The 27,335-nt window shown below is 45.0% G+C and overlaps 1 long non-coding RNA gene across 1 annotated transcript in view; it reads right to left on the bottom strand.

Moving 5' to 3' along the window:
• Window positions 1-27,335, bottom strand: part of LOC126334971 (uncharacterized) — a 109,911-nt gene that overhangs the window by 22,059 nt on the left and 60,517 nt on the right. The window contains exon 4 of the long non-coding RNA XR_007564793.1: window positions 3,750-3,864. This is a non-coding gene — a long non-coding RNA (uncharacterized LOC126334971). The remainder of the gene's footprint in view (window positions 1-3,749; window positions 3,865-27,335) is intronic.

Genomic DNA, 27,335 nt, shown 5'->3' with positions numbered 1-27,335 from the left:
AAGACCAAATACCTCCTGCTGCTAAGACAATACCAGAGGTGAAGGGATAGCCTTTGCAAAGGAAACCGAGAATTGGAGAGGTTGTTCTGCTCCAAGAAGACAGCAAACCATGGCACTTGTGGAAGAGGGCTGTGGTGGAAGAAGTGCCGCATGGCAGAGACAATAAAATATGGTGCATTGTCCTCCACCAGCCAGATGGTATGAAAATATGTCAACCAGTCCAGCTGGTCATCCCGCTTGAGATGGACCAGGGTGGGGAGGATGTCAGGGAATAAAAACTCTTACACCATCTGTTGCAGTTGTGTTAAGACTATAGATTATACTGCCCTCGGCAGCAGATATATAACTTCTTAACTGTAAACAGACGTTGTGAAAATAAATGTGTGTGAGCAGAAGTTTTACTGTGTCAATTGCTTGACTTCACTAGTGTGTAGCAACATTTTGTTCTTCCTTGCTTAGGTAATACTTTCATGACTTAGCTTTTTACTGGATTTCAACTGGGCTATATTTTGAACTGCTGTGCTACAGATTGTGGATGGATTTGCTTGACCCTGGCTTCCTGTATTATTTTCTTGGTGTGTTCTATAATTTACAATGACCTAGCATGGACTGGAATTGTGAATTATCAAGTAATTACAGTGTATCAGTATTTTCTGTGTAATAAAGTGTGTGTTCAACCATAGTAGGTGTTTTTATTAGTTATACTGGGGGCTCTATTTTGTCTTAGGTGGAACTCCAATATGGCATGGACTGGATTTTTTTTTGCTTTGGTATACAGACTTAAAATAACTTGTACTGTCTCCATGGAGGATCTTGTTGTTCATTAACTGTTGAGAGTCCCCACTAGTTTCGTGTGTAATTCACCTTTTACAAAACTAATCAAATAAGGTAACAGTTGCATAAGTACTACAGTGATATTTTTATGTTGTATAGCAGATGATGCTTTAGGAAAAATAGCTTTTCTGACAAAAAGGATATCTATCATATCTGTTGTCTATATATAGCAGTGTGTGCCTGTATACGAGTATGTGCATGTTCGGGCTCTCCTGGCAAACCCCTGGATCAATTTCAACCAAATTTGGTAGAAACTGTAGGCATTACATGTATCAGCAATGTGGGGCCTATAACCTCCTAGTCCAATAGGAGCAGAGATACAGGCAAAAATGTGTTTTTTCAGCCTCTGGTATATAGGCTGCCCTGCACAAAGGCGTATTGTGTGGGAACATGAGCATGTCAAAACAACCTAATTAGGAGGACAGCCTACAATCAGGGGCAAGGAATTGGGTTTTATTTTATTTTGTTTTATTTTATTTTATTTTATTTATTTATTTATTTTCTCCGAGCCCTGACATGTAGGCTGCTTTGCATGACATGATGCCTTGGAGTAGTATCGGCCTTCCTCATCAACCGGCTTTGTAGAGCAGCCAGTATGTCAGTGCCAAATAAATGTTTTTCAACCCCCTGATGTACAGCCAGCTCTGCATGATATATGTGTTGTGATGAGAATGGCTGGGGACAGGTTGAGACGGACAGAGGAGGGGACTGACTGAAAAGGGAGGAGGAGGAAATGGGCAGAGAGAGGGGAGAAGGGGGAGAGGCATGAGGCAGGTGGAGGATGTAGAGGGCTAGTTGGCTGGTGCAAAAGGAAGAGGGGATGACAGAGATGGAAGAGAGAGAGGGAGGTGAATATGGTCAGAGGGAGGGAGAGGAAGATATGGTCAGAGAGAGGGAGCTGGAGGAAATTGGCAAACAGAGGTGGAGAAGGAGAAGATACAGAGATAGTGAGGAGGAGGAGATAGACAGATAGAGGTGAGAGGATGAGGTGGACAAACAGAGGGAGGAAGAGGTGGACAGAGAGAATGAGAGGAGGAAGAGTTCAATATACATGTTGAATGTGTACACAGGCAAAGCTGCTAGCTCCCATTGAGGTTGGGGGTGACACAGGAGACGGACAGAGAGAGGAGGATGAGTAGGTGGACAGACATGAGAACAGGCAGGAGGAGATGGTGAGAGGGAGGGAGGGACAAAGTGGAGACAGAGAAAGAAGTGGAGTATGAGATGCAGAGAGAGATTGGGGGTAGGGTGAGGAGATGGACATACAGAAGGGGAGGAAGAGATGAACAGACAGAGAGGAGGGAAGAGTATATGGGTAGATAGAAACAGGCTGGAGAAGGAGATGGGCACCACAGAAAGGGGAGGGAGGAAGAGATGGACAGATAGAGGGGTAAGTGGAAATTGACCAGGAGAGGGAGGAGCATGAGTGTCATAGAGAGAGGGACAGAAAGAGCAGGGGCAGGAAGAGATGGGTAGGAAGAGGGGAGGAACGGACAAGAAAATTGATCGAGAAAGATAGGAGGTGTTGGACAGAGGGAGGAGACAAGAGGAGATGGACAGAGAAAATGACAGGAGAAGAGGGCAGAGGAGAAGATGGACTGGAAGGGGGGGGGGAGGAGAAAGGATGACATGGATGAGAGAGGGGTGAGGAAGAGATGAGCAGAACAAAGGGGATAAGGAGACGGACAGTGAGAGGGGAAGAAGGAGGTGGGCAGAGAGAGGGAGAGGAGGAGGATGTTTACTGAGAGAGGGAGGGAAGAGCAGATGGACAGAAACAAGGGGATGTGTAGAGAGGAGGAGGAGGAGGAGGAGGAGGAGGAGGAGGAGGAGATAGGTGGGAGGATGAGGTGGACAGAGAATGGAGGAGGAGGAGGAGGAGGAGGAGGAGGAGGAGGAGGAGGAGGTGAAGAGAGAGGGGGTAGGAGGAGGAGGAGGAGGACAGAGAAGGGAGGAGGAGGAAGTTGACAAAGAAAGGAGGAAGTAGGAGATGGACTAGTAGAAGATTTGAATAAATAAATACCTGGGCAATATCAGCTAGTAATAAAATATATATGGAGCAAATCACATGGATGTTCTTATATTCTGATATAACAGTCCTTGTGAAACATAACTGCATCTAATTCATATGATCTAGTAATGTACCACATATCTAAACTGAAAACTTGTACCACACTAATGGAAATACTATTGTGAGGCTACTTTAGTGCCTTCAAATGTGTATCTGGCCGCGTACTGATTTTGTGTATTATCTCATCCTTTCATTCAATGATAACTATAACGTTGAGCACTCATAAAACAAAACAACAACACAAACACATGCAAACTTATAAAGTCCATTAATCGTAAATCATTCTGAAGCCATGAGGTGGGTAATAGATGCAAGCACTCACTAACAGTTCTATTTTTCTCTGTTTGTAGTACAAAATCCTGGCCATAAAACCAAACAAACAGAGTCCATTTTCTGTAAATGTCTTAAACTTCTGACAGAATGTAAGCCATTCTCATGAGTTATGTGAGGATTTTTTATTTTCATTTCTATTTTTCTTGGATGTAATTATTAAATTTCTCTCTAGAAAATGTTACATGCAACACTTTCATTCTTACATTCATATAGATTCCTTGTGAAACAAAGTATCACTGAACCCAACACATACAAGACTCTTGTTACATATAACTGAGACGAAAACACAATGAAATTTACATCACTCAGCTTCAATGAATTTTCAGACTGTTTAAAATATTTGTGAGTATTTACCTCTGTATTTCTTTTTTTTTTAATAAAAGATAAGTAAAGTACTTGATTGCATCACACACAGCTATTATCAATCACTGCAATAAATCTAAAGTCAATTTTGTAACCAATAGTTTGCCAGTACACTGTAAAAGGAGCATTAATTAATCACAATCTCACTTACTCTCAAGTGGAATAAACTTCAAGGAGTGACTGAATATTCAGAAACGTGATCCACCATCCTCTCTGTCTTTTTGAAATTCATGGCCCAGACTGTTTCCACATTTACCACATGATACCTGAGAAGAAGACAATTGTGAGTCAAAGTAATTAAATATAATGTAATTAAAATACATATAATATAATTAAAATACAATTACATATTTTCAAATTTCTTTCCCATATCTACAGTAGACATAAACATGAAAAGAGTAAAAAATTCTGTTAAAGGGGGGAAGCTATACTTAGATTTTGGACTTATCATTCACCATGTAAAAATGCTGTAATTTCCTTAAAATATGAATAAAATTTCATACAAGACATTTAACACTGGCTTCAAAAAAGGCATTCCAAATACACTGCTGGAAATTGAAATAAGAACACCATGAATTCATTGTCCCAGGAAGGGGAAAATTTATTGGCACATTCCTGGGGTCAGACACATCACATGATCACACTGACAGAACCACAGGCACATAGACACAGGCAACAGAGCATGCACAATGTCGGCACTAGTACAGTGTATATCCACCTTTCGCAGCAATGCAGGCTGCTATTCTCCCATGGAGACGATCGTAGAGATGCTGGATGTAGTCCTGTGGAACAACTTGCCATGCCATTTCCACCTGGCGCCTCAGTTGGACCAGCGTTCGTGCTGGATGTGCAGACTGCGTGAGATGACGCTTCATCCAGTCCCAAACATGCTCAATGGGGGACAGATCCGGAGATCTTGCTGACCAGGGTAGTTGACTTACACCTTCTAGAGCATGTTGAGTGGCATGGGATACATGCGGACATGTATTGTCCTGTTGGAACAGCAAGTTCCCTTGCCGGTCTAGGAATGGTAGAACGATGGGTTCGATGACAGTTTGGATGTACCGTGCACTATTCAGTGTCCCCTCGACGATCACCAGAGGTGTACGGCCAGTGTAGGAGATCGCTCCCCTCACCATAATGCCGGGTGTTGGCCCTGTGTGCCTCGGTCGTATGCAGTCCTGATTGTGGCGCTCACCTGCACGGCACCAAACATGCATACGACCATCATTGGCACCAAGGCAGAAGCGACTCTCATCGCTGAAGACGACACGTCTCCATTCGTCCCTCCATTCACGCCTGTCGCGACACCACTGGAGGCGGGCTGCACGATGTTGGGGCGTGAGCGGAAGCCGGCCTAACGGTGTGTGGGACCGTAGCCCAGCTTCATGGAGACAGTTGCGAATGGTCCTCGCTGATACCCCAGGAGCAACAGTGTCCCTAATTTGCTGGGAAGTGGCGGTGCGGTCCCCTACGGCACTGCGTAGAATCCTACGGTCTTGGCGTGCATCCGTGCGTCGCTGCGGTCCGGTCCCACGTCGACAGGCACATGCACCTTCCACCGACCACTGGCGACAACATCGATGTTCTGTGGAGACCTCACGCCCCACGTGTTGAGCAATTCGGCGGTACATCCACCCGGCCTCCCGCATGCCCACTGTACGCCCTCGCTCAAAGTCCGTCAACTGCACATACAGTTCACGTCCACACTGTCGCGGCATGCTACCATTGTTAAAGACTGCGATGGAGCTCCGTATGCCACGGCAAACTGGCTGACACTGACGGCGGCGGTGCACAAATGCTGCGCAGCTAGCACCATTCGACGGCCAACACCGCTGTTCCTGGTGTGTCCGCTGTGCCGTGCGTGTGATCATTGCTTGTACAGCCCTCTCGCAGTGTCCGGAGCAAGTATGGTGGGTCTGACACACCGGTGTCAATGTGTTCTTTTTTCCATTTCCAGGAGTGTAGCTAGTATTGTTTCCTTGGCACATGCCCTAATCAGAAAAGAATAACAAATGCTTATATTCATTAACCAAATAATTCACACATCTACAACAGAAATATTTCCATGAAACTAACCAGTGAATAGAGAAGAATTCAGTTGATTGTATACAAGCAACCACCTCAGTATGCAACTGAAGAGCTCTATAGAAACTAGAGAAGAACTGAGTCTACAAGGTCAGATCAGAACAGAATAATAAAAGCACTTTTATCATACTTGAAGGATAATTACATTTTCCATGGCCACTATTGACAATTATATTAATGGAAGGAAATTACAAATAACTGTGGGCCACAGAAAAGATGACCACAAAGGCTATATTACAACTGCAGGTTAAGGGAACAAAACTTGATTATATCACTTAGACAATGTTCTTCACCAGCATTGCCTCTATTTTCTTTGGAGTAAGTTTATTTCATCTAGTTTTTTGTTGTTGTTGTTGTTGTACAGGGTCTCTACACTGATATGTTACAGACTTGATTATGATTCTTGGCCTAAGTTATGAAACACTTGTCTACAAACGGCTTTGTTAAAATGGTAAGACCAACTTTAACAATACACTGTAGATGTTGTAAAGCTCCTCAGAGGGTACATCCCTGTAATCATGACTAGAAACTAAAAACAGATGCAGCCAAGTGTGTGCATACTGTTGTGCTGTCATGAGCAGGTGCGGCAAGGCCTGTGTGTGTTTTGACAGCTAAAGGGGCTTGGAGGCTAAGCCGGGCGCAGCTCAGTAGTAACAAGAGTCTCAAAGTGTCATCAATAGGTGGCAGCATACTTTCAGCTTCAGTAATTGGCAGACACTTGGTGTATGAGAATTACCTAGGCCATAGGACGACGGTAAGGTAAAAGCATGCTCCGGGCTACGTGGTCGGAAAAACCAAAGTACTAGGCTGTTGGTGAGAAACTTTGAGAGGAGAATCACTATGACTGACTAGTTACAGAGAAGCCAGTAACATGATTATGAATATAAAAATAAGACAATTTATTGGGTGAAAATATGATCTCAGTCTAAAGACTAGTTTTTAAGTTAGTTCATGTAAAAATGTTTTATGTAAAAAATGAACTTGAAAATTGATAAGCGATTTTCACAAACAAAGAGTCTACAGTTCTGATACTGTGCCACATGTCATTTTCAACCAATGGTTTACTACAACACTCTACAGAAAAGCCGCACTTTCCTATCTACATCCTCTTTGGTGATAATGACTATTACACAGGAGATATTTCACAGAGTACTTAAGCAGGGGAAGTAAGAGTCCTTTTCCAATAACATTGAGAAACTATCAGCCAAAAATATTTACAGTAATAGTGAGAAACTATCTTCAAAAATTTACAATTGACCTGATAGTATAATAAGTGATTATCTAGTAGTCTAGTACCTTATCTTCAGCAAATTACAAAGTATATATAAGCAATGTTCTCTTGAAAATAATTAGGTTTTTCCTTTACTTCTCCATCCCAGTGAGAAAGTTCAGACTATTTCTTGCATAAATTTATTTATGTTGTAACATAGTTCTGTCAGTTCATTTGTTGACTTTAAAAGTGTCATATAAGCACATAAGGAAATGTCTGGCCAAATTATCAATAAACTGCCAAATTAAAATTATTTGGGGTAATCTAAACTGAATATACATCAGAATGAGAATCAGAATTTTATTGTCTCATTACATATGTACAGGATGCGGCACATAAAAATGGATAGATTTCAATTTGAATTTCCCACTATATCGTAGTTCCACCAGAGGTCGCGATTGGCATTCTTGAAAGTCATAGGCATCTAGTAAACAGCCAGAACCTCAAAATGGCCACTATGTTATGGACAAGTGAAGAGTATAACTGAAGAGCAAGGATTATTGAAAGTCTTTGCGCTGGGCATTCACCAACTGCAGTAGTTCGATTCTTCAGGTACCCAAGATCAACTGTTTACGAAATTGTGGAGAAGTATAATGCTTCAGAGAAGTCTGGGGTTCATGTCCTAGGTGTTGTGTCCAGTGAGGGTGATATCATGCCACCAAATTTCTTTGAAAAGGAACAAACTGTCATAAAAGAAGTTTATCTGCAAATTTTGACAAATTTTGGGAAACCGTGAATGGTAACTGTGACCTCAAGGAAACAATATGTCTTTCAACAGGATGGTGCACTGACTCATACAACCCATTTAGTCCAAAACTGGCTCTTTGATAACGTTGACATGTTCTAGTCAAAGGAACTCCGGCCCCCGACTAGCCTGGATTTGAACCCCCTCGACCAGTATGTTTGGAGCAAAGTCAAAAGAGCTACCAATAATATGAGGCACCCTAATGTGACATCTCTATGCACCACTACCAAAGTAGCATTCAGAAATATGGACAGCACTAGATTAAAGAGTGTGTGTGATCGCTTGAGGAGAAGACTGGAGGTGGTCATTGTTGCAGAAGGGAGTTACATAGAGAAATGTTACTCTTAAAAAACTATCTCTACTTATATGTAAAAGGATTTTCATTTGTATTTTGTTTTAATAAATTTGCTTTGAAAAGAAGTTTCATTTGTCCAGATTTAAGTACTGCATCCTGTATATAAATCATTGGTTTAATGTGCAGGAGACTCATCTATGTAATATAATTGAGACATATACAAAATGTAGTTAGTCTTGATTCACAACCTTAGAGGTACAAGGAAAATGCCCCCTCAAAGATAATGAAACAGTTGGGCATACCCTGAGCAATGGCTGAATCTTCCACCACTAAAGACACAACAATGGTGCACTTAAAATGGCACTAATAACAGTCTCCATTAATACTGAATTGATTTCAGCATAGAAGGAAGCACCAATGTCTGACATTTGCATGAAACATAACTGTGACGTGTTAGTGGTCCAACAAACACACAGAGGAACAAGCAACCATTGACCGAGCGTGAATGGAATGTATACACCATAGAGAGGCTTAATGAGCAATATGGGAATGCAATTTTTACAAAACTGGATACTAATGTACTGTCTGCATATATGAACTGTGTAGACCATATCGAGATACTAACAGTAGAAATTCGATCTTGCACTATTACATCTGTCTCATCACACATCAGAAATGCAAATTTACAAAAGCTTGCAATTTTGACTCTCAGCCAACTCTTTTATTTTAATCCAGGGGAAGGGATAGCAGAGTAGGGGTTGGTGGGTGGTAAAATGCTGCTTGTGGGACTAGGTGCAGTCAGGAGGTTAGACAGAGGGTGGGGCGGAGTGGAAAAGGAGAGAGGAGAGAAGTAAACAAGGAAGGAGTTAGGTGGGTCAGGACAATGACTAATGAAGGTTGAGTGCAGGAGGTTTACAGGAACATAGTATATATTGCAGGGAGAGTTTGCACCTGCACAGTTCAGAACCACTGGTGTTGTTGGGAAGGATCCAGATGGCACAGGCTGAGAAGCAATCATTGAAATGAACACTGTTGTTTTGGGCAGAGTCCTCAGCAATGGGCTGGTCCAGCTGTTTCTACATCTACATCTACATATACACTCCGCAATCCACCATACGGTGTGTGGCGGAGGGTAGCTCGTAGCACAACTAGCATCTTCTCCCCCTGTTCCACTCCCAAACAGTTTATCAGTGGCCATTCATGAGGACAGACAGCTTGTTGGTCATCATGCCTACATAGAATGCACCACAGTGGTTGCAGTAATGCCCATTTAAAATGCAGCACAGTGGTTGCAGCTTAGCTTGTAAATCTCTTGACTGGTTTCACATATAGCCCCACCTTTGATGGGATAGGTGTTGTTTGTGACTGGACTGGAGTACGTGGTGGTGGGAGGATGTATGGGACAGGTCTTGCATCTCCGTCTCTTACAAGGATATGAGCCATGAGGCAAGGGGTTGGGAGCAGGGGTTGTGTAGTGTTGGACAAGGATACTGTGTAGGTTTGGTGACTGGAGGAATACCACTGTGGGAGGGGTGCGAAGTGTAGTGGGTAGAAGATTTCTCACTTCAGGGCATGAGGAGAGGTAGTCAAAAACTTGGTGGAGAATGTGATTCAGCTGCTTCAGTCCTGGGTAGTAGTGAGTCATGAAGAGAATTCTCTTCTGTAGCCGGATGGTGAGACTTTGGGAGATGGTGGTTGACTGGAGAAATAGGGCATGGGAGATATGATTTTGTCCAAGGTTGGGAAGGTAATTACAGTCTGCGAAGGCCTCAATAAGACATTCAGTATATTTTGAGGGGGTGCTCATCACTACAGATGCAACAGCCATGGATAGCTAGGCTCTATGGTAGGGAGTTCTTGGTGTGGACTGGGTGGCAGCTGTCAAAGTGGAGGTATTGCTAGTGGTTAGTAGGTTTGATATGGACAGAGATACTGTTGTAACCATCTTTGAGGAGGATGTCAACATCAAGAAAGGTGGCTTGTTGGGTTGAACAAGACCAGGTGAAGCAAATGAGGGAGAAAGAGTTGAGGTTCTGCAGGAATGTGGATAAGGTGTCCTCACCCTCGATCCAGACCACGAAGACAACATCAATGAATCTGAACTAGGTGAGGGGTTTAGGATTGTGGGTGTTTAGGAAGAATTTCTCTAGATGGCCCAGAAGAGGATGACATAGGATGGTGCCTTGTGGATGCCCATAGCTGTATACAGGATTTGTTTGTAGGTAATGCCCTCAAAGGAGAAGTAATTGAGGGGGAGGATGTATTTACTCATAGCGACTAGGAAGGTTGATTGGGAATCCATCAAGTATTGAGCAAAGTAGTGTTCAATAACAGCAAGGCCATGGGCATTAGGGATGTTAGTGTAAAGGGAGGTGGCATCAATAGTAACAATCAGAGCACCATGTGCAAAAGGAACAGGAACTGTGGAGAGTCAGTGGAGAAAATGTTTGGTATCTTTTGTATAGGAGGGTTGGCTGTGGGTAATAGACTGAAGATGTTGGTCTATAAGAGCAGAGGCTATCTCAGTGGCGGCACAGTAACTGGCCACAATGGGGTGTCCTGGGTGGTACGGTTTATGGACTTTAGGAAGCATGTAGAAGGAAGGAGTGTGGGGAGTGGTAGAAGTGAGGACAGAGATGGACTCCATGGAGAGATTCTGGGATGTGCCTAAGGTTTTGAGGAGAGACTGGAGATCCTACTGGATTTCTGCAATGGGGTTACTGTGGCAGAGTTTTTAGATGGATGAATCTGACAGCTGGCACAGTCCTGCTGCCATGTAATCATTGGGGTTCAAAACAACAATAGAGGAACCTATGTCAGCAGATAGGATTATAAGGTTGGGATACATTTTTAGGTGGTGGATTGCAGTTCTTTCTGTGGCTGTAAGGTTGGTTTGCATGTTGAGGGATTTTGGGAATTATGGTGAGGTAAGGTTTGATATTAAGAAATTCTGGAAAATTAAAAGGGGGTGATTTGGGGGCAGTGGAGGTGGATTACAGTTGGACTGAGGTGTGAACTGAGTCAGGCAGGGTTCAAAATTGATCTTTGGTTGAGCCTGATTGCTAGGACTGGTGGTGAAATAGTGTTTCCACTGTAGGGACTGGGAGAAGGAGAGAAAGTCTTTAACAGTCCTGCACAATTGAATTTGGGAGTGGGGAAGGTGAGGCCTTTGGAAAAGACTGAAACTTCTGTGGGGTTAAGTCTTTCGGAGGAAAGGTTCATGATTGTGTTTTGGGTCTGTTTAGGTTATGGATTCTGTAATGTGGTGAAGAGAGTTTTTGAGGGTGGAGTAAATGTATTAGGTCTGCAAGACAGGTTTTATCAGCTATGAAGGGATGAGGGGGAGGTTTGGAATTTGTAGAGGAGGTGGATAGTGGCAGTCCAAGGTTAGATTAGGAAGTGAACACAGGGGAGAGTTTTTTGAGGTGGCATTGTGCATGTTGCTCTAGTTCCTGGAGGCCAAGAGTTTCAATGTGTGATATGGAATCCAGGAATTTGGGATTGCATAGCAGGAAAATTTTATGAGTGGAGAGAAGGTATTGCAAGGAGGTTTGAGCCTGACTGATATGGATTTAAAGGAATATGTTGGTTAGGATTAAGGATTGGCAGAATCTGAACAGATGGAAGTCCCTGTGGAAGGAAGGGTGGCAGCCGAAGATGGGTAATTTGATGGCAAGGCCAACTGGGGGATTCCATGAGCCAAGCAACGATGCAGGGACAATATGTGGAAGTGGGTTATGGCTAGGGATAAAGAAACTTTTCTATATTGACACAGATTTAAGGAGCAATGGTCCATGGTAGTGGACAAAACACACAAAAATATGTAAATAACATAAAATTATGTCCAAAAAAATATGTCCAAACACTTGGGAAAACTCAAGAAAAGAATGAAATGGATGAAGTAAGGGGAAACAAGATGAGATCTGAGGGAGGAGGCCGATAGTGAAAGGCGAAAACCAACTGAAATTGATGTGAAGACGCAATGAGATCAAAGGAAACATAAATAAAAAGGTCTGTGGGTGGACAAGTGTGAAAAGGGGGATGGCAAAGGTGACTAGTATTGTTGATATTCCAACCTGGAGTTCCCACTGTTTGATTTTGAATCAAAGCTGCCCTATTCCTTTACTAGTGGATGACAGAGGAGGGGCTACAACCCACATAATATTTTGGCATCTGAATATATTGCTCACCAAATCAAGAAGCACACTGCAAAACCATTTCCAAGAACACAACACAGAGCTCTTACATGTACTGTGGAAGTAGTAGTTACATGAGAAAAAGTTGTATTCAGAAGACAAGTCCAACTTCAGAAAAGTTCAGTGGGATCAATTTTCTCAGAAGTGGATGAAGAATCCAGGTCTGATCCAGAAAATTATGGTGGCTTTTTGCAGCTAGTGAAGACCATTTCTTGTAAACACATTCCACGATGATGTAGAGCTGTGTAGTTACCTGGACTTGATAAAGACTTAAATATGCTTCTTACGAGGTACGTACAGCTTTTCAAAAATGATCCTTTCTCAGAAGAGACAGTACAAACAGGAAAAACAACTTATCCAAGCCATACCCACATCACAAACAGAAAAAAATGTAATCTCCTTGAACATTTGGATATCAAATGTAGTAGTTGACAAGCCTGGAAATTATTGAGAAACCTTAAAGTGATCCTACAGTTTTACCCTCATGAGTGAGCAAGATCACACCTGACCAAATAGCGCACCGATTGCTGCTGAATGGTGAAACCACAAAAGAGCAAAAGTAACAAAACTTGAAACATGTGAAGAGGAGAATGATCATCTTGGCACTCAACATATGAAAAACTGAGGAATGCTATTCATTGGATGAAAAGTAACAAAGATGTAGGTTTGGATGACATAAGATCAGAGCAAATAAAGCACTTTGGCCTTGTAACTATATATTGGATCCTGAAAATTATGGACACTTGTGTTGCTGGAATGATAATCCCAAAGATCTGCTACCTGGTGCAAGGCAAAAGTGGTGGCACTGTTAAAACCAGGCAAAGAATTCAATAACCCCAAAACTTCAGACCTGTATCACTTCTTTGCCATCTGTTTAATGTTCTGGAGAGAATAGTTTTGAATCAAATTTCTGAGCCTGTCAACAAGAAGACAATTAAAGAATAGTCAGGTTTCAGACCAGAAAAGTCAAGTACCAGTCATATACTTAATTTAACCCAGCACATTGAAGAAGAGTATGAAAGAAATCAGACAACTTGAGTTGCCTTTATTGAACTTACAGCTGCTTACGACATCATGAATCATAAGAAACTAACAAAGACACTGCACAAAACAACTAAGGACTGCATTCTGACATATTTTATTGACTGTCTGCTGCAGAACAGATGGTTTTTCGACACACTAACTAACAAAAAGAGTCAATGGATAACACAGAAGAATGGTCTTTCCCAGGGAAGTTTGCTGGTTCCAATATCATATACCATAAGTAACAATGATCAGCCACTCAATGCTAGAACCCAGTCCATAGTCTATGCAGATGACACAGCTGTTACTTCTCAGGGAGTGACATTTGAAGAAGCAGTAGCCAATCTAACATCTACTCTTGAAGGACTTGCCATCTACTATGATAACCAACTGAAACCCAACCCAGATAAATTCATGTGTGTGTTTCACCTACACAGTAAGAAAGCAAGAAGTTGTTGTCGTAATTGCCATCTGCTTCACATCTCCTGTGCAGCAAGCTACATAAATTTAAGTGTTAACTAAGTTTTTCTTACTTGTCACTTCTTTTTCCATGTGTTTTTGCTTTTAGGGATCTTTAATTTTTTAGTACTAGTAATAGTGTTCTATAGATTTTGTGTTTGTTTTGAATACTGTCAGAGAGAGTCCCTTTAGTCAGCTGTAGTGCCAGTACTGCCAGTGTCAATGTAACTGCCATCTGCTTCACATCTCCTATGCACCAAGCTACGTAAATTTAAGTATTAATTGTGTTTTTCTTACATTTCACTTCTTTTTCTGTGTGTTTTGGCGTTTACGAAGCTTTAATTTTTTAGTACTAGTAATAGTGTTCAATAGATTTTGTGTTTGTTTTGAATACAGTCCAGAGACAGTTAGTGCTTATTTTCATTGTTTCCAACAAGAAGTGTCTAGTAACCACAGATTAGTCAGCTATCAGCTGCCTTTAGTGAATTAGCAGTCTAGTTAAAAGTTGATTTCTTAACTCTCTAGAGTAAATTGTTGATTTCTTAGGATGGATAGGATGTGTGACTGCTGTGTATGGATCCAGGAGGAGTTGGCAACTGTTCGCGAACAGCTGAATGTGCTGATGGCCACGGCCAGCTGTCTTCAGGTTGTTGCCTCGGAGTGTAGCGGCAGTGGGGAGTCTGCTGCGTCGCATGTCACACCCCAAGTGTTACATGCTTCACCCACGATCCCTGCTGTCGAGACACCTTCAGGGGGTATCAGGTGCGGTTGGACCACGCTCTCCCCAAGGAGAGTGGCACTAGGAGGGTCAATGTGGAGGCTGGCTGTGTGGTATTGCTCGCTCTGCCTGTCAGTGGACATGAGGCTACTCCTTCAGCAAGGTCCAAGCAGGCACATGGGGGGAGGAGTTTATTAGTGATTGGGAGCTCCAATGTTAGGCACGTGATGTGGAGCCCCTTGGGGAAATAGCGGAAAGGTTGGGGAAGAATGCCAGTGTTCACTCTGTCTGCTTGCTGGGGGTTCTCACCCAAAATGTGGAGGAGGCCCTGCCGGTGGCGATAGAGAGCACTGGGTGCACCCGACTGCAAATTGTTGCTCATGTCGGCACCAATGACTCCTGCTGTCTGGGTTCAGAGGCCATCCTCAGTTCGTACAGGCGGTTGGCAGAGTTGGTGAAGGCAGAAAGCCTCGCTTGCAGTGTGGAATCTGAGCTAACTATTTGTAGTGTCATTCCCAAAACTGATCGCGGTCCTCTGGTTTGGAGCCGAGTGGAAGGCTTAAACCAGAGGCTCAGACGATTCTGCGGAGATCTTGGGTGCAAATTTCTCGACCTCCGCTATCGGGTGGAGAAGTGTAGGGTCCCCCTGAATAGGTCAGGCGTGCGCTACATGCTGGAAGTGGCTACAAGGGTAGCGGAGTATGTGTGGAGTGCACATGTGGGTTTTTTAGGTTAGAGAATTCCCTCTCTAGGCCAAACAAGATGCCTCCTGAGACACAACAAGGTAGCAGTAGGCAGAATGAAACAGAGAATGACAATAGTAATGTGGTAATAGTAAACTGCAGGAGCATCTGTAGAAAGGTCCCAGAACTGCTCTCATTAATAAACGGTCACAATGCCCACATAGTACTAGGGGCAGAAAGTTAGCTGAAACCGGATGTAAACAGTAATGAAATTTTAAACTGAGATTGGAATGTATACCACAGAGACAGGCTGGACAATGAAGGGGGGAGGTGTGTTTATAGTGATAAAAAGTGCAATAGTATCAAAGGAAATTGACGGAGATCCAAAATATGAAATAATTTGGGAGAAGGTCATGGTTAAAGCAGGCTCAGACATGGTAACTGGATGTCTCTATAGACCCCCTGGCTCAGCAGCTGTTGGGGCAGAACACCTGAAGGAAAATTTTGAAAATATTTTGAGTAGATTACCCAATCATGTTATAGTTTTCGGTGGAGATTTTAATTTACCAGATATAGACTGGGAGATTCAAACGTTTATAACAGGTGGCAAGGACAAAGAATCCAGTGAAATTTTTTTAAGAGCATTATCTGAATACTATCTTGAGCAGTTAAACAGAGAACCAACTCGTGCTGATACCATATTAGATCTTCTGGTGACAAATAGACCCAAACTATTTGAAACAGTTAACACAGAACAGGGAATCAGCGATCATAAAGCAGTTACAGCATTGGTGATTTCAGCCGTAAATAGAAATTTTAAAAAAGGTAGGAAGATTTTTCTGTTTAGCAAAAGTGACAAAAAGCAGATTACAGAGTACCTGACGGCTCAACACAAAAGTTTTGTCTCAAGTACAGATAGTGTTGAGGATCAGTGGACAAAGTTCAAAACCATCGTAAAATGTGCATCAGATGAGTATGTGCCAAGCAAGATTGTAAGAGATGGGAAAGAGCCACCATGGTACAACAACAGAGTTAGAAAACTGCTACGGAAGCAAAGGGAACTTCACAGCAAATATAAACATAGCCAAAGCCTTGCAGACAAACAAAAATTACATGAAGCGAAATGTAGTGTGAGGAGGGCTATGCGAGAGGCATTCAACGAACTCAAAAGTAAAGTTCTATGTACTGACTTAGCAGAAAATCCTAAGAAATTTTGGTCTTATCTCAAAGTATTAGGTGGATCAAAACAAAATGTCCAGATACTCTGAGACCAAAATGGTACTGAAACAGAGGATGACAGACTAAAGGCCGAAATACTAAATGTCTTTTTCCTAAGCTGTTTCACAGAGGAAGACTGCACTTCTCCAGATGACAAAATGGTAGATATCAAAATAGATGACAGAGGGATAGAAAAACAACTAAAATCGCTCAAAAGAGGAAAGGCCGCTGGACCTGATGGGATACCAGTTCGATTTTACACAAAGTACGCGAAGGAACTTGCCCCCCTACTATGTAGGAATCAGCATGGATTTCAAAAAAGATGATCGCGTGAAACCCAGCTCACGCTATTCATCCACGAGACTCAGAGGTCCATAGACACAGGTTCCCAGGTAGATGCCGTGTTTCTTGACTTACGCAAGGCATTTGATACAGTTCCCCACATAAATTTTATGAACATGGTTGGGTGTGGGATTGAAGGGACCAGACTGCTAAGGTCATCGGTCCCTTGTTCCACGATAAAATCACATGAAATAAAAACTGTCAGTCGTTAAAAACGGAGAACTGAGACAAGGGACAACACAATACAAGAAAGACAGACAAAGACCAGACAAACGGAACTAAAATCACACCGAGTGTGAAGGTGGTTGGCCGACCATGAAAATAAGGAAAAGCCAACCACCAAATGACATTAAAACCCACAGTTTAAAACCACAGGCCAAAGGCCCAAGTCAATACAGGAAATAAAAGGACAAACACTCAAATCATACGATAAAAACCCCGTGCCCGAATAAAACTCAACACGAGGTCCGCCATAGCAACGTCATCACATGAAAGGGCAGGGAGGGTATCAGGCAGCGCAAACGTCTGCCTGAGTCCTGTCAAAAGCGGGCAGTCCACCAAAATGTGGACCACCGTCAGAGCTGCCCCGCAGCGACATAGTGGTGGGTCCTCCCGGCGCAACAAATGGCCGTGCGTCAGCCACGTGTGGCCAACGCGCAGCCGGCAGAGGACGACAGAGTCCTTCCGAGAGGCCCGCATGGAGGAGTGCCACACACCGGTCGTCTCCTTCACCGCCTGAAGTTTATTGGGCGTGGGCAGGGTGCGCCACTCGTCACCCCAGGCACCAAGCACTTTCTGGCGCAAAAGCGACAGGAGATCACTCTCCATAAGGCCGAGTTCCAGAGCCGGTGAACTCACTGCCTGTTTAGCCAGCGTGTCAACCTGCTCATTGCCCGGGATGCCGACATGACCTGGGGTCCAAACAAAGACCACGGAGCGGCCGCAACGGGCAAGAGCATGGAGCGACTCGTGGATGGCCATCACCAGACGGGAACGAGGAAAGCACTGGTCAAGAGCTCGTAAACCACTCAGGGAGTCACTACAGATGACAAAGGACTCACCTGAGTGGGAGCGGATATACTCTAGGGCGCGATAGATGGCAAACAACTCGGCAGTGTATACACTGTTCCCGGGTGCCAGCGACCGTTGCTCACAATGATCCTCTAGAGTAAGAGCGTAACCAGTGCGACCAGAGACCATTGAACCGTCGGTATAGGCCACGGCAGATCCGGGAAACTCGGCAAGGAGAGAAACAAAGCGGCGGCGGAGGGCCGGAGGAGGGACCGAGTCTTTCAGACCCTGTGCCAAATCCAGCCGAATGCATGGTCGGCGCACACACCAAGGGGGCAGACGGAGATTGGCCCAGAAAACAGGCAGGAGAGGAAAAAACTCAATCCCACACAGTAGAGCCCGGATGCGAACCACGATCGTACACCCTGACTGGGGCCGCCTGTCTGGAAGATGGACGATCGAGTGCGGGAACAGGAGACGGTAGTTGGGATGCCCTGGCAAGTTACAAACGTGGGCAGCATAAGCGGCCAGAAGTCGGTCACGGCGGATCCGCAATGGAGGAACACCAGCCTCCACAAGTAAGCTGTCAACAGGGCTTGTCCGAAATGCTCCTGTGGCAAGTCGGATCCCGCAGTGATGGATGGGATCCAGCAATTGCAACGCTGATGGCGATGCCGAACCATAAGCCACACACCCATAATCAAGGCGGGACTGGATCAGCGCTTGATACAGCCGGAGAAGGGTGGACCGATCGGCACCCCATCCGGTGTGGCTAAGGCAACGGAGAGCATTTAAATGCCGCCAGCATGTTTGTTTAAGCTGCCTAATATGAGGCAGCCAAGTCAACCAGGCATCAAATACCAGTCCCAAGAACCGATGCGTCTCTACCACAGCAAGAGGTTCACCGTCAAGGTAAAGGCGTGGCTCAGGGTGAACCGTGCGACGCCGGCAGAAATGCATAACGCAGGTCTTTGCGGCCGAAAACTGGAAGCCGTGCGCTACAGCCCATGACTGCGCCTTGCGGATAGCGCCCTGCAGCTGGCGCTCAGCAACTGCAATGCCAGCGAAGCTGTAGTAGAGGCAGAAGTCGTCTGCATACAACGAAGCTGCGACGGACGATCCCACCGCCTCAGCGAGCCCATTGATCGCAATTAAAAACAGGGAGACACTGAGGACAGACCCCTGTGGGACCCCGTTCTCCTGGACCCGGGAGGAACTATGGGACGCAGCAACTTGCACGCGGAAGGAACGAGACGACAGAAAATTCTGAATAAAAATCGGGAGCGGGCCCCTAAGACCCCACCCATGAAGTGTGGCCAGGATGTGATATCGCCAAGTTGTATCGTATGCCTTCCGCATGTTGAAGAAGACGGCAACCAGATGTTGGCGGCGTGCAAAGGCTGTACGGACGGCAGACTCTAGGGAGACCAGATTATCGACGGCAGAGCGGCCTTTACGGAACCCACCCTGAGATGGAGCCAGAAGGCCTTGAGACTCGAGGAGCCAACTCAACCTCCGGCTCACCATACGTTCTAGCAACTTGCAAAGAACGTTGGTGAGGCTTATGGGGCGGTAGCTGTCCACCTCCAGCGGGTTCTTGCCAGGTTTCAACACGGGGAGGACGATGCTTTCTCGCCATTGAGACGGGAACACATCCTCAACCCATATGCGGTTGAAAACATCTAGGAGGCGTCGCTGGCAATTCACAGAGAGGTGTTGCAGCATCTGGCTGTGGATGCGGTCTGGCCCAGGAGCCGTATCAGGGCAAGCAGATAGTGCACTCTGGAATTCCCAGTCGCTGAAACGAGCATTGTACACCCCCCATGGCGCGTGTGAAAGGAAAGCCTCCAACTTTCCAACTGCTCTTTCCGGGAGCGGAAGGCCAGTGGGTAATTCGTAGATGCGGAACACTGAGCAAAATGCGCTGCTAACCGGTCCGCAATCTCGTCGGAGTCAGTACACACCACTCCATTCAGCGAAAGTCCAGGGACAGAGACAGGCGGCCGATAGCCATGGAGTCGCCTAATCTTAGCCCAAACCTGCGATGCAGAGGTACGGACACCAATGGTGGATACATACCGTTCCCAGCACTCCTGCTTCCGTTGGCGAATAAGGCGTCAGGCACGTGCACGGAGCTGTTTAAAAACGATGAGGTTCTCCAAGGACGGGTGTCGCTTATGGCGTTGAAGAGCCCGCCGGCGATCTCTAATCGCCTCTGCGATCTTGGGCGCCCACCAAGGCACAGTCCTCCGCCGAGGGGACCCGGATGAACAGGGAATCGCAGATGCCGCCGCAGAAACGATGCCGGTGGTGACCGACTGAACCACCACATCAATGGTGTCAGGGGAAGGAGGTGCGATAGTGGCGAGAGAGGAGAACAAGCCCCAATCAGCCTTATTCAGAGCCCATCTGGAGGGGCGTTCAGAAAAGTGACACTGTGGTAGTGACAGAAAGATGGGGAAATGGTCACTACCACATAAGTCGTCATGGACACTCCATTGGATGGATGGTGAAAGTCCGGGGCTGCAGATAGAAAGGTCCATCGCCGAAAATGTGCAATGGACTACGCTGAAATGTGTCGGCTCTCCCGTGTTTAAGAGGCAGAGGTCAAGCTGCGAGAGAAGAGTCTCGACATCTCTACCCCGGCCAGTAATCGCGGCGCTACCCCACAGGGGGTTATGGGCGTTAAAGTCGCCCAGTAACACAAAAGGAGGAGGCAGTTGTGCTATCAATGCAGCCAACACATGACGCGAAACATCACCATCTGGCGGAAGATACAAACTGCAGACAGTAATAGGCTGAGGCGTCCACATCCTTACAGCGACAGCCTCTAAAGGTGTGTGAAGAGGTACCCATTCGCTGTAGACAGAGTTAAGGATGTAGACGCAGACTCCACCAGATACCCTCTCATAAGCTGCCCGGTTCTTGTAATAACCCCGATACCCACATAGGGCAGGGGTCCGCATTGCCGGAAACCAAGTTTCCTGTAGGGCAATGCAGAGGAAAGGGTGACTGCTGATGAGTTGGCGAAGCTCAGCAAGGTGGTGGAAAAAAGCGCTGCAGTTCCACTGGAGTATCGCTTTGTCCATGTCCGAAAAAGGCGTGAAGGGGCCGAGGAGGCAGATCACGCCACTGGGTCACCTGCTGCCACCGATGGAGGACCAGTACAATCTGCTTCCATGGTGTCTGAGGGTCTGGCGAGATCCAGGTCCTCAGCGGACGCCCGGATCTCCACCTTATCCTCGGACGCAGAGCCTGTAGGGAGCAGTGGGGTGGATGCCACCGCGTGGTCCTTGGCCTTAGAGGTCTTCTTCTTCGCCTTGTCTCTCTGGTCCTTGGGTTTCATTGGCTGGGAGGGCTCCAGCGAGTCAGTCTCCGGGACGGAGGAGGAGCGGGAAGCCCTGCGACCAGCCGCTGGTCTGCTTTTCTTCCATTGGCTGACGTCACCCTTCCCAGAGGCGGAAACCTGGGAAGGAAGGGACCCAAGGGACCCTTTCCGTGCTATTCAAGCCGGGGAAGTTTGAGGCTTCCCCAGCTTAGAAGTGGGGACTGATGTCCCCGATGGTTGGGGGGTTGCTGCTCCTGAGGCAGGTAGTGCAGGAGCAGCAGGGAGTGAAGTGCCCCCCACCATCAAGGGGGCAGGTGTAGCATTCCGGCTCTGAGAGGTGGCAGTCTGAGGGAGAGCTAATGGGGCCATAACAGTAGTAGCCACGGCGTAAGAGGCAGTCATTCGAACAGGATGGAGGCGTTCGAACTTCTGCCTGGCCTCAGTGTATGTCAGGCGGTCCAGGGTCTTATACTCCATGATTTTGCGCTCTTTCTGGAAGATCCTGCAGTCCGGCGAGCAAGGCGAGTGGTGCTCTCTGCAGTTTACACAGATGGGAGGCGGAGCACATGGAGTATTGGGATGTGATGGGCGTCCACAATCTCGACATGTGAGGCTGGAAGTACAGCGGGAAGACATATGCCCGAACTTCCAGCACTTAAAGCACCGCATCGGGGGAGGGATATATGGCTTGACGTCACAACGATAGACCATCACCTGACCTTCTCAGGTAAGGTATCACCCTCGAAGGCCAAGTTGAAGGCACCGGTGGCAACCTGCTTATCCCTTGGACCACGATGTACGCGCCGGACGAAGTGAACACCTCGCCGCTCTAAATTGGCTCGGACTGCAATAGAAGGTCCCGATGGAATATTATGCCCTGGACCATATTAAGACTCTTATGGGGCGTGATTGTAACCGGAACATCCCCCAGCTTGTTACAATCGAGTAACCGGCGGGACTGGGCGGAGGACGCCGATTTGATCAAAACCAAGCCCGAGCACATTTCGGACAAGCCCTCCACCTCCCCGAACTTGTCCTCTAAGTGCTTGACGAAGAACTGAGGCTTCATGGATGTAAAGGATTCACCATCAGCTCTCGTACACACCAGGTAGCGGGGCGAGTATGGTTCGCTGGCATCCTTAGTCTTTCGTTCCTCCCATGGTGTAGCCAGGGAGGGGAACGATTTGGGATCATATGTAGCTGCGTTGTATTGAGCCCTGGAACGCTTAGAGACTGTTGGTGGCTGGCCGCCAGCAAGAGATAATGTACCACGCTTCATTGCGGCTCATCCGCCCTGATGCCACCTACTCCGACCAAGGGCCCTCCCCACGGGCGCCACCCAGCCTCAGCAACGACCACCTGGCAGGATGGCCATTGCCGGGAGTCCCAATGCCCCAAGGAGATAGGCATCTACTCCTTGGCATACGTGGGGAGTTAACGGCGCTGGCATCAGCAGAGCGATCCCTGTGTAGTCAGGGGGCTACAACCAACAGGGTACATGGTGGCCCCACCACAACGGACTGGCTACCGTGCTGGATTTCAGGTGATGTAGTCCAATATCGTCATTGGCGCATAAAGCGATACAGCATAGCAGACTGCAATAAACTGCACCCAAGAACAAATCCACGCCCAAGAGATGGTAGGTGAGCGGGACTGCTAAGCGATGACGACAAACCTGGCTAGAGATGGTAATGCATGATGGACACATCGCTCCTTGTAAGGCGCCCTTCCCCAATCGGCTCGCTCTTCGGAAAATTTAGAAGGATGGAGGTCAAACCCGTTAGGGGACCATCTCACAAGGCCAAAACGTTTGAGACTCCTTTTAGTCGCCTCTTACGACAGGCAGGAATACCGTGGGCCTATTCTTACCCCCGAACCCACAGGGGGGAATTTTATGAACAAAGTAAGAGCATATGGACTATCAGACCAATTGTGTGATGGGATTGAAGAGTTCCTGGATAACAGAACACAGCATGTCATTCTCATTGGAGGGAAGTCTTCCAAAGTAAGAGTGAGTTTAGGTGTCTCACAAGGGAGTGTCGTAGGACCATTGCTATTCACAATATATATATACACATAAATATGAACTTGTGGATAACATCGGAAGTTCACTGATGATTTTTGCAGATGATGCTGTAGGATATCGAGAGGTTGTAACAATGGAAAATTGTACTGAAAGGCAGGGGGATCTGCAACGAATTGACACATGGTGCAGGGAATGTCAACTGAATCTCAATGTAGACAGGTGTAATGTGCTGCAAATACATAGAAAGAAAGATCCTTTATCATTTAGCTACAATATAGCAGGTCAGCAACTGGAAGCAGTTAATTCCACAAACTATCTTGGAGTAGGCATTAGGATTGATTTAAAATGGAATGACCATATAAAATTAATTGTCAGTAAAGCAGATGCCAGACTGAGATTCATTGGAAGAATACTTAGGAAATGCAGACCGAAAAAAAAAAGGAAGTAGGTTACAGTACGCTTGTTCAACCCCTCCTTGAATACTGCTCACCAGTGTGGGATCCATACCAGATATGGTTGATAGAAGAGAGAGAGAAGATCCAACGGAGAGCAGCACACTTCGTTACAGGATCATTTCGTAATCGCAAAAGCATTAATGAGATGACAGATAAACTCCAGTGGAAGACTCTGCAAGAGAGATGCTCAGTAGCTTGGTATGGGCTTTTGTTGAATTTTCGAGAACATACCTTCACCGAGGAGTCAAGCAATATATTGCTCCCTCCTAAGTATATCTTGGGAAGAGACCATGAGGATAAAATCACAGAGATAAGAGCTGACAAAGAGGCATACCGATAATCTTTCTTTCCATGAACAATACGAGACTGGAATAATAGTGAGAACCGACAGAGGTACTCCAGGTACCCTCCGCCACACACTGTCAGGTGGCTTGCGGAGTGTGGGTGTAGATGTAGATGTAGAAATTGAACATCACCTAGACAGAACACAATCTAAATCACTGTACCAAACCCCAATACCAGTGTTAAAGTTGGATCATGCCTTAACCTACTAACAACAATCTATAGACACCAGACAAATGGTATGCACCATGAACAACCTTATCCGCATGGTGGCAAACACCACATGGAGAGTGCAGCCCATCATTCTCCACACATCCACACTTTCTCTGTGTTTCTGTGCTGTGGAGTACACCACATCAGTATGGAAAAACTCTGCACATGTTAACCATGAGGCAGACGTCATAGTCACAGCATGCCTACAACCAAAACCAATCAATAACTCATAATAGTAGCAACTCGAGATGAAAGAAGACAGGTAGTAGCAGAAATGAAGAGAAAAATCAAGAATAAGAATCCAAGGCATCCATTGTTCAGAATTCATATCTATCCAGTATGACTGAAATCAAGAAGCAGCTCTCTGCTTACAACTGCACCAGTTCTAAGTTCAGCACAAGGCCACTGAGATGAGCTGTGGAGAACAAAGTGTCCTGGAGGATTCTGGACAGCAAAAGAGAAGCTACCATCAGGCAGCCATCTCCAATAGGGGACCTGGAAGATCCTCAACAGGTTGGTGACAGAGGTGACTAAGTGCAACACCAATTTGAAGAAGTGGAATATTGTTATGATCAGTGTTCTATATGTGGTGCATGGAAGAACTCTTGAACACTTGTTGGTCTGAGTCAGTCCTGTGACATGGAAGATTTGTTTGTTGTGAATAAACATGCTATTCTTGTTGCTTAACACTGGACTCAAAAAGTGTGAAATTCTCTGTGATTAACATTAGGTTGTAATTTTTATTATATTGTATTTTAGTGTCCTTTGGACACAAATAAATAAATAAATAAATAAATAAATTTACAGTCATCAGTAAAAGTTTGTGACATCACTTCACAAAGATAGCTCTAATACAATTTAAAAATTCTATGAGTTACTAACAACATTTCTGAACAAGAATGGCATGTAATTTTGTCTTCAGCAAACTTTCATAACCAAGTACAAAAGAGTCTAGGAACAGAGTTTTCACCTACAATATCTTAACATGAAATGTTCTTATTTTATAGTATCCTATATCTTTTGAAAATGGTTCCTTCTAAATAATTCTGATTTTTATGCATAGAGATAATACATGAAAAGAAGGCGTTGGCTGAAAGTTAATGTCTGTGTGTCTTTTCCTTGTGTCTGTCTGCAGCTCAACGCGCCATCTTTATGGTGAGCAGCAATCTATCTTTCCCTTACACTACTGAAATAGTTAAAATATTAAAATTCTTAAATAGCATGTAGCAAAGGCTCAGGTGAGGACGATCCAGGTAAAATGATTGAAACCACGAATGTAGAATTGCTGTTGTTGTTGTGGTGGTCCTCAGTCCTGAGACTGGTTTGATGCAGCTCTCCATGCTACCCTATATTGTGCAAGCTTCTTCATCTCCCAGTAATTACTGCATCCTACATCCTTCTGAATCTGCTTAGAGTATTCATCTCTTGGTCTCCCTCTACGATTATCATCCATGTTTCACTTTCATACATGGCTACACTCCATACAAATACTTTCAGAAATGACTTCCTGACACTTAAATCTATACTAGATGTTAACAAATTTCTTTGCCAGTCTTCATTTTATACCCTCTCTACTTCAACCATCATCAGTTATTTTGCTCCCCAAACAGCAAAACACATTTACTACTTTAAGCGTCTCATTTCCTAATCGAATTCCCTCAGCATCAACCAACTTAATTCGACTACATTCCATTATCTTTGTTTTGCTTTTGTTTATGTTCATCTTATATCCTCCTTTCAAGACACTGTCCATTCCATTCAGCTGCTCTTCCAGGTCCTTTGCTGTCTCTGACAGAATTACTATGCCATCGGCAAACCTCACAGTTTTTATTTCTTCTCCATGGATTTTAATACCTACTGTAAATTTTTCTTTTGTTTCCTTTACTGCTTGCTCAATATACAGATTGAATAATATCGGGGAGAGGCTACAACACTGTCACTCTCCCCTCCCAAACACTACATCCCTTTCATGCCCCTCAACTCTTATAGCTGCCATCTAGTTTCTGTACAAATTGCAAATAGGCTTTTGCTCCCTTTATTTTACCCCTGCCACATTTAGAATTTGAAAGAGAGTATTCCAGTCAACATTGTCAAACGCTTGCTCTAAGTCTACAAATGCTAGAAACGTAGGTTTGCATTTCCTTAATCTAGTTTCTAAGATAAGTCATAAGGTCAATATTGCCTCACGTGTTCCAATATTTCTAAGGAATCCAAACTGATCTTCCCCAAGGTCAGCTTCTACCAGTTTTTCCATTCGTCTGTAAAGAATTCATGTTAGCATTTTGCAACCGTGACTTATTAAACTGGTAGTTTGGTAATTTTCACATCTGTCAATGCCTGCTTTCTTTGTGATTGGAATTATTATATTCTTCTTGATGTCCAAGGGTATTTCACCTGTCTCATACATCTTGCTCACCAGATGGTAGAGTTTTGTCAGGACTGGCTCTCCCAAGGCTGTCAGAAGTTCTAATGGAATGTTGTCTACTCCCGGGGCCTTGTTTCGACTCACGTCTTTCAGTGCTCCTTCGAACTCTTCTCGCAGTATCGTATCTCCCATTTCATCTTCATTTACATCCTCTTCCATTTCCATAATATTGTCTTGAAGTACATCGCCCTTGTATAGACCCTCTATATACCCCTTCCACCTTTCTGCTTTCCCTTCTTTGCTTAGAACTGGGTTTCCATCTGAGCTCTTGATATTCATACAAGTGGTTCTCTTCTGTTGAAAGGTCTCTTTAATTTTCCTATAGGCAGTATCTATCTTACTCCTTGTGAGATAAGCCTCTACATCCTTACCTTTGTCCTCTACCCATCCCTGCTTAGCCATATTGCACTTTCTCTCAATCTCATTTTTGAGACATGCATGCTCCATTTTTATATTTTCTCCTTTCATCAATTAAATTCAATATTCCTTCTGTTACCCAAGGATTTCTTCTAGTCCTCGTCTTTTTACCTGCTTGATTCTCTGCTGCCTTCACTACTTCATCCCTCAGAGCTATCCATTCTTCTTCTATTGTACTCCTTTTCCCCCATTCCTGTCAATTGTTCCCTTATGCTCTCCCTGAAACTCTGCACTACCTCTGGTTTAGTCAGTTTATCCAAGCCCCATTTCCTTAAATTCCCACCTTTTTGCAGTTTCTTCAGTTTTAATCTATAGTTCATAACCAATAGATTGTGGTCAGAGTCCACACCTGCCCCTGGAAATGTCTTACAATTTAAAACCTGGTTCCTAAATCTCTGTCTTACCATTATATAATCTATCTGATACCTTTTAGTATCTCCAGGGTTCTTCCATGTATACAACCTCCTTTTATGATTCTTGAAC

This window comes from Schistocerca gregaria, chromosome 2 (assembly GCF_023897955.1).
Source record: "Schistocerca gregaria isolate iqSchGreg1 chromosome 2, iqSchGreg1.2, whole genome shotgun sequence".
NCBI classification, from domain to species: Eukaryota; Metazoa; Arthropoda; class Insecta; order Orthoptera; family Acrididae; genus Schistocerca; species Schistocerca gregaria.
The sequence above is the reverse complement of the archived record's forward strand: the minus strand, read 5'-3'. Positions and strand labels throughout refer to the sequence as shown.